We start from the raw sequence: 8,274 nt of genomic DNA on the forward strand, positions 1-8,274 counted from the left end.
CCTGATTGATCCACCTAGTGGTGTATGTTCCTTTCTCGTACATTGGATATACTAAAAAAATTGAGCGAGAATTTTTTAGCGTGTTTTTTGTATATAAATCGTATTTTGGCCATACCGTTTGATCCTATAGTCCGATCTGGCCAATTTTCAATAGGAAACAATAGAACAGGATTCCTCGTCGAATGCAACTTATTGCAAGAAAATCAGATCAAGATAAGTGCCTAAAAGATGAGTGAGTTTTATTTTGCGCACAAACATACACACACACACAGACAGACATCATCTCAATTCATCGAGCTGGATTGGTATATAACACTATGGGGCTCAGGACCTTGTATCATAAAATCGTCTTGAAAGTGAATATATAGCCTTTTCGTTACACCTTGGTGTATGAGAAAGGCAAAAAAAACACATACACACACACAGACTTCACCTCAATTCGTCAAGCTGAGTCGATCGGTATACAACACTATGGGTCTCCGGGCCTCCTATAAAAAGTTAGTTTTTGGAGCGAAAATACAGCCTTTACGTATACTTTGTATACGAGAAAGGCAAAACAGTAACATTTTGGTTTTATACCGGTTTTAAAGTGGGGTAGATAGACCATGTTCTGGTGGATGGGCGCCATTTCTCGGATGTTATCGATGTGCGGACATTCAGAGGTCCGAATATTGACTCTGATCACTACCTCGTTGTCAGTAAAATTCGATCAGGATTGTACCACTGTATCGAACGAAAGATCAGTGAACGATGCGTTACAATATCCAGCGATTGTCGGCGAAAGGAGTATCGGCTGAGTACCGCCAGAAGCTCGACGAACGAATAAGTGCAACCAACGTTAGCGACAACATCAACGATCTATGGGAGTCGATCCATGGAGCGGTGAGCACAAGTGGTAGGCACTGCACAGAGGCGACCCAGGACGGGTTGGTTCGATGTGGAGTGTCAGAGAGTGACATATGAGAAGAACGTTGCCAGAAGCCGGATGTTGGTGTCGGGTACCCGATGGAATAGAGATCGGTACAAGGAAGCAAGAGCGGCCGAAAAACAAACCCACCGCAGGAAGAAGATAGAGTACGAACAACAAGTTATTAGTGAGGCGCAGGAAAAAATGGAGCAGAACGATATGCGGAGGTTTTATGGGTCTGGCAATGGCGTGCGGAGAAAGAGAGCGTCATCTCCGTCATGTGCAACGACCAACAAGGGAATTTGCTGACAGATAAAACTGAAGTGGCTGCCAGGTGGAAGCAACACTTCGAGACTTTGTTGAATGGAGGAAGTAACGGTGCATCGGTGAACAGAATAGACATTAGCGACGATGGACAAGCTGTGGAACCTACACAAGATGCGATTAGAAAAGCCATTAAGGAGCTGACAAACAATATGGCTGCGGGGAAGGACCAGCTCCCGGCTGAACTTCTCAAAAATGGCAGTGAGCAGCTTTATGAAGTTCTGCACCATATTATGTCGAAAATATGGAAAGACGAGGAAATGCCTGCTAACTGGTTGGACGGCCTCATTTGCGCTCTCTTTAAGAAAGGGAACAGACTGGAGTGCGCCAATTACCGAGGAATAGCCCTCCTTAATTCGGCGTATAAAATTGTGTCACGTATTCTATTCAACAGATTGATACCGCTTGAAGAGTCCTTCGTCGGCGAATACCAAGCAGGTTTTCGTGAGGGCCGATCAACGACGGATCAAATGTTTACCCTGAGACAAATCCTTGATAAATTCCGGGAGTACAACTTGCAGACACATCATCTGTTTATTGATTTCAAGGCGGCGTACGATTCAGTGAAACGGAATGAATTATGGCAAATTATGCTTGAACATGGTTTTCCGGCGAAACTGATACGGCTGATTCGTATAACGTTGGACGGATCGTAATCAAGTGTAAGGGTTGCGGATGAAATATCGACGTCATTTGTTACCTTAGATGGATTAAAGCAGGATGATGCACTCTCGAATCTACTGTTCATTATAGCGCTCTAGAGAGGGATTAGGAGAGCTGGTGTGCAAAGAAGCAGAACCATTATCACAAAATCGCATATGCTCCTGGGATTTGCGGACGATATCGATATTATCGGAATTGATCGCCGTGCAGTGGAAGAGGCTTTTGTGCCTTTTAAGAGGGAGACAGCGAGGATTGGAATCACGATCAATACCAGCAAAACGAAGTACATGGTCGCTGGCAATCAACGTGGGTTCATTAGTGGTGGTAGTGAAGTGGTGCTGGATGGTGAAAAATTTGAAGAAGAATGGTAGAAGAATTTGTGTATCTTGGAACATCAGTGACGTGCGATAATGATGTTACCCACGAGGTGAAAAAGGCGTATTTCAGCTGCAAATAGGGCTTATTACGGACTTCGTAACCAGCTTAAGTCCCGTAGTCTGCAAACGAAAACAAAACTCGCGCTGTATACTACTCTGATCCTTCCGGTGGCTTTATACGGCCATGAAATATGAACGTTAAAGAAGGCTGATCGGAGTATTTGAGCGTAAGGTGCTGCGGACAATACTCGGCGGTAAACAGAAGAACGGTATTTGTCGGCGTCACATGAATCACGAGTTTCACCAGGTATATAAAGGGCTGGATATTGTTAGATTATACAGCCCGGCAGACTACGGTGGGATGGACACGTTGTTCGTATGCTGGAAGAACTTTAAGCAAAGATAATATTTAGTAGAGAACCCGGAAGAGGCCGCGTACACGATGGCTTTTGGCAGTTGAAGAGGACCTGAGGACGCTCACAGGGTACTGGAAGCGATTGGCCCAGGATCGAGTCCAGTGGAGAAGGATTCTCCATTCGGCGTAGGTTCATCGAAGAGGTGTAGCCCATCAAGTATCAAGTAAGTACCGGTTTTAAAGTACTCTTGTAGAGTAAATCATGGCCTTCAAGACCATTATAAAACTATAAATGTTACTTGGGAATGAACAATGGAGTCTGAACTTCCAAATAGCTATCAAAATATTTTTGTTATCTGTGAATCGATGGGGTCGCCAGTAGCTTTGCGAGCAAGGGCATGCACTGGCAGGCATAGAAAAGCTATCAATTAATAACTAAAGAAATGCTAATAGAATGCTAAGTTGAAAAGTAGGACAAGTTTCAGTTGAAATGTGGAGCCCATTTAGTAGTTTGTCAATACTTCATTCCAGAGGCCTAATTCCAAAACGTGTTGTATGGTGTACTTTTAGTGTGAAGGTTTTTCTACAGCTCTCCTTAACAGGTCGATGTTCGAATTCCACTTTTAAAAGAGTTACGGTGCTAGTTGCTATACTTATACTAAATGATAACAAAATATGCAATCATTTAGTCTAAGTTACTGCTACTAGCGCTATAGCTCCGTTATTAGTGCAATTCAAACAACGAACTTTTAGGCAGAGTTGTAGAAAAACCTTTGCACTAGAAGTCCACCATACAACACATTTTTAAAATTAGCCTCTGAAATGAGTTAATGACAAACTACTAAATGATCTAAGGACACATTCCAGCGTAACGCGACACCATGAGGAGCCGACTTTCAGCGAGAAAATATGTCTGCATTCGAAAATTAGCCTCGGGGACATATGATTAAACAGGTGTAAAATTATCTTCACTAAATTTCCTTTCTGATAGTATATTCATTTTGAGATTTTTCGCTTTGAATATGGTAAATATAACGCACTGCATTTCGTAACGCGACACCATCGCTGAATTTGAAATGCAATTGCGTTTTTCAGCTCTGGTATACGGTTTGGAGTCTCGATTTATTCTAAGCATTTCTCGTATACATCAACAGAAATGAGGCTGTGAATTAAAATCGCAGGAAAAAACGGAAATTGTAATGAAAATAACTGAATTGATATGAACACCGCCGCGTTACGCTGATCGACAAACAGTCTCCTGCAAATGGTGTCGCGTTACGCAAACGTGTTTATCGTTGATAGAATACGTATTTTCAGCCGATTTCGATGCGACATGTTATTTTCGACACAGAATATTATCACATTATCTATCGTTGAATGTAGTTCGAGTTGGTGGTTACGATCTGGAGTTTCAGTTATTAAAGTTTGAGGGACTAACCGTCACAAATATAGAACTGAACCAATTCCATTCGTATCACATATTCAGTTTTAGAAATAAATTAAATGGTAATGGGTTTTCCTATTTTTATATTAGTCACACCCAAGTATGACTCAGATCGGTTTTTAAGTACGTGGTCAGACGATCGATCCCCCTAGAAGTGAGTTTTTTTTTACACTGAAAAGTTCTATATTGCCTTTTTTCTAAGTTAACCATTTTGAAAGGTGATGATGGCTCAAGAAGCTCAGTAATGTTGAAGAGGAATATTTCTGTCGTTTTTTATTCTACGTTTCTATTGGAACGTTGTCTGTTTTCAACTTTCCGAAAAGATTGGAATACGTCTCATGTCTCAACCAATGTTTATCACAAGAACGTATGCGTCGTGCCCTGAGTGCCCGACTTTTAACTACGTTTTCAAGCTTTACGCTATCGTCAACACTACTCAGAAAATAAATACTCAATTTTGAAAATAGTGTTTATATCCTGGTGTAAAATAATTGTCTTATTATTGTATATTCATTTAGGTCAAAACGAAGTTCATTAGGATGCCTGATATAATATGTCTTTATAAACGAACCAGCCCAATGCTGGTTCATCTCGATTAACATAAAATGGATTTTTTTTTTCAATTTATCACTCTCTGTAAACCTTTTTCGAAAGGCCCTTATTCTTGCATTGGTTTGGTGAAGTTTTTTGCCTGACGCTATTCATTATATTTTCGACTACCGGTGACCAACACTCTTAAATTATTTCACCGATATTGACTGTGAAAATCTCTGCTAAAGTTCTTAAGATGAAATATCGACTAAATTGACGTATGTTCACGGCATCTTCTTTGAGCGCTGACGTACTCGGCTGTGACGATCTTGGTCAAAGAATAAAAAATGCCGAGCTAGTGAGAGCGAACGAAAGGAAAATTAAGTCAAATATTGAAAATCATCAAATTAAATGGAGAAAAGAAAACACGAGTCTTTCGGTTCCTCAAAGCTAAAAATATGTTTAAAAATCAAGATAAAACTTGATAAAAAACATAACTGCGGCTTCGTAATCTTCGTAACGTCAGATGAGCCTTTAAAATAAACGAACCATTGAAAAAATATAATCATACTTGGCATCCACAAACAAGTTTGACGGATCGTGACATGGTACAAAGGAAACCGTGTTCGTCAGCAAACTGTTAGTTACGTTTACTCATATGCGTGGCATGGTGATATTGCGTGGAAAGAGAGAGGATTAAAAAGCCTCACAATTTATTCGAAAAAAAACTCAGTTTCACGTGACTTATTAACGGACGACCCCAAAGGGGTCACCAAACATTTGTAATTTCCCACCACTCCAGAAACATTTTTTGTAGTATGGAGAGGTACCAAATGACACACCCATTACACCCACAATTTTGTTACGCTATTCATGTACAAGCCCTAAATTACTTGAAAGAAACCATTGTGATACTGTATCAATAAACCGAAAGCATTTTATCCCTAATTACAGAAGCACACCCGCATAATTGAAAACGATATGCAGTGAGGTATATATTATTCACCTGAATCAAGCAGTATTGTTACTATTAGAATTAACATCTATGTGCGGTGTAACCTTAAAAAAATCTAGAAATATAATTATACAATATGTTTCATCTACGATACAATTTGAGATAATTTCAAGCCATGTTGTGTGCTTAAAATTTTGTTGCATTACGAATGTGATTTACTTTTGACGGAAGATGATACGAAACTGCAATTTATTAATCAGGGATATAATGACAATAAAGAATATAATTATGAGATAATTATGTATCATCTGAATCCGGTTCTATTTCGTCATGATGCCACACACACATTTAATGATCAAATCATCCAAAGAAATAAATACCATAAGGGTTCTGGTTAGGAAATAAGTGTGTGTATTTTTCGTTCACTTTGCATATTTTTTCTTCAGGCAACCATCAGTCATTTTCTATTTTGCAGTGGTAAAACCTGGTTTATTAGAACCATCAGATTGTTTTATTTTTTTATTGATTCCTTCCATATTACAAAGCTCGCCTCAGGGTAAGTGAATAATGAATATCTTTATAAATATGAAACAAATAGAATACGGTAATACTATCGATAATACCATTGATAAATACAAATTATTCTATTCACAGGCCCGATTCACATATAGCAGTGGTAGCTCGAAGAAGACATTTGAACATTACATGATTATTGGTAATGAAGTGAATGTTGCTTGGTAAGTATTTTTGCATTCATAAAGTCCATAGCGATTATAAATAATAAATTAAGTACATTCTTCATGTGCTTTTACAGCCGACGTTGAAATACCGAGGAAATTTCCAGCACGAAATCTTTTTGGACGGCCACATACAATCTCACGCTAAGGAAATGCTACGCAACATTTTACAAAAATAATTTTTCATTTTTATGTTTCATTTGTGTTATTTTTTATGTTAAATTATAATTATACCTTTCAATAAAATTGGGACAAAAATGAAATACGTAACATATATTTATTTGATAAGAAATATTAAAAAACTGTTCTTCATAACAAACAATAAGAGGTACGGTACACCAGATTTTTTCTATGTACAATAATACTGTTTTCATATTGTACATCATATAATCTAAACCTAAAATCATGGATTATAAATGGATTATATCACATGCTGTTCGGCGTCAAAAATGTACTGAAAAATGCTCATTTCTATATAGTAATTATACTTAACCGCCCATTACCCGAATAGTCAAATAGCCAAACACAATATATCATACTGTCAATACTGTTTATGAAGAGGTTAGTTTACCATTTTTACCTAATGCATTCCCAATGGTTGGAATAATGTTGTTTAACGTTATGGACTGTTCGTAACATGGTCCAATAATGGTTCAAGTTTATGCGGGCATTCAATTCGCGTAACGCGACACCATATTTTTGTACCTAGTGTAACTTCATGGAAAATGGTCCGATTTTGGATCTTAATACACGAAAAGAAAGCTCTTGACGAGTACTAAGAGAATCCGAAATATTACTTATCCAATGTTTGTACCTTTTGTCTAGTATCAATTATACGACTATTTTCGTAACGCGACACCATTTCAATGTCACTGTTTTTAAAGTACAAATATTTCATGTAAACTAAAATTTTCGAAGCAATACAATGTGCACACAAAAAGATCATTAAAAACTGTATTTAATTACGTACTCATCAATACATTTTCACCCAAATAGGTGCGATAGAGCACATTTATAAAAAAAATGATTAGGGAGTCTTTTTTTTATACTAAAAGTCTGCTACTTTGATTGGCTATTAAACAATGTTCCGAAAACATTTTTCAGTGGAAGAAATGTTTTTCTTGTAATTCAATATGTATGTTTTCCTGTCCTACAGATATTGGATCCTAATTTTTAGTTTGAAATTTTGGTCCCTTGGTGTAGAAGTGCGTGGATTGTGTCTAAGGCAGATTACTAAATGATCGATAACATCCTTGGTGGAGCCTTTGAAAAGAAGAAGTGAGATGCAGATGGCGGACGGTACGTGGAGGAAGCAGAGGTGAACCACGAGCTGGTTCTCGACAATGATCCGATGGGCACAAGGAGGCGAGGTGCGCTGTGAGCAAGGTGTTTCGATTAGGTGGAAGACGATTTGCGGACCCGGCGGCTGGCGACGTGCCAGCCATGCACCGAGCAGAATGGAGAAGACTTTTATGCATTACACAGGCCACTCCGGCCTTAGTCTGATAAAATGAATAAACAATAAAAGGTACACAGACAGATTGAGAAAGCTATCTAACGTTGGTGTACATAAATTATCTAAAATAGAAACTTTTAGAATGTTTATATTAAATGAATGAGCAGCTTAAATAAGTGATGCAACTGAAGCGTATTTAGATAATCAATCCGATCTAGTAGCTCACATGTTGACGTGATTTTGACTTTTATGGAAAATGTTGTCAATGTTTAGACATGTTAACTGATATGACGGCATCAGAACTTCCGAAGCGAATTGAATAATCAATACAACACCTTCTAGCGAATAATAAACATGTTACTCAGCCAAGCAGTAGCCGATAATTGACTGATTTGATGGAGATTGCAGCAGATACTCCTTACACCCTTCCCTGGCACCATAATAGGCAAAGAGTATACTGTAGGTATGCGAAACGCCGATGGTATTGGATGTGGGATGGTATCATAGTTAATACAATATTTGGAA

At 38.4% G+C, this 8,274-nt stretch overlaps 1 long non-coding RNA gene across 1 annotated transcript; it reads left to right on the plus strand.

The window, feature by feature from the left end:
- The first annotated feature begins 6,040 nt into the window (after positions 1 to 6,040).
- LOC134217578 (uncharacterized) lies at positions 6,041 to 6,436 on the plus strand. The gene is made up of 3 exons (XR_009981100.1): positions 6,041 to 6,112; positions 6,211 to 6,293; positions 6,371 to 6,436. It is a non-coding gene; the product is annotated as an uncharacterized LOC134217578 (long non-coding RNA).
- Positions 6,437 to 8,274: the final 1,838 nt, after the last annotated feature.

This window comes from Armigeres subalbatus, chromosome 2, assembly GCF_024139115.2.
Source record: "Armigeres subalbatus isolate Guangzhou_Male chromosome 2, GZ_Asu_2, whole genome shotgun sequence".
Classification (NCBI taxonomy): Eukaryota; Metazoa; Arthropoda; class Insecta; order Diptera; family Culicidae; genus Armigeres; species Armigeres subalbatus.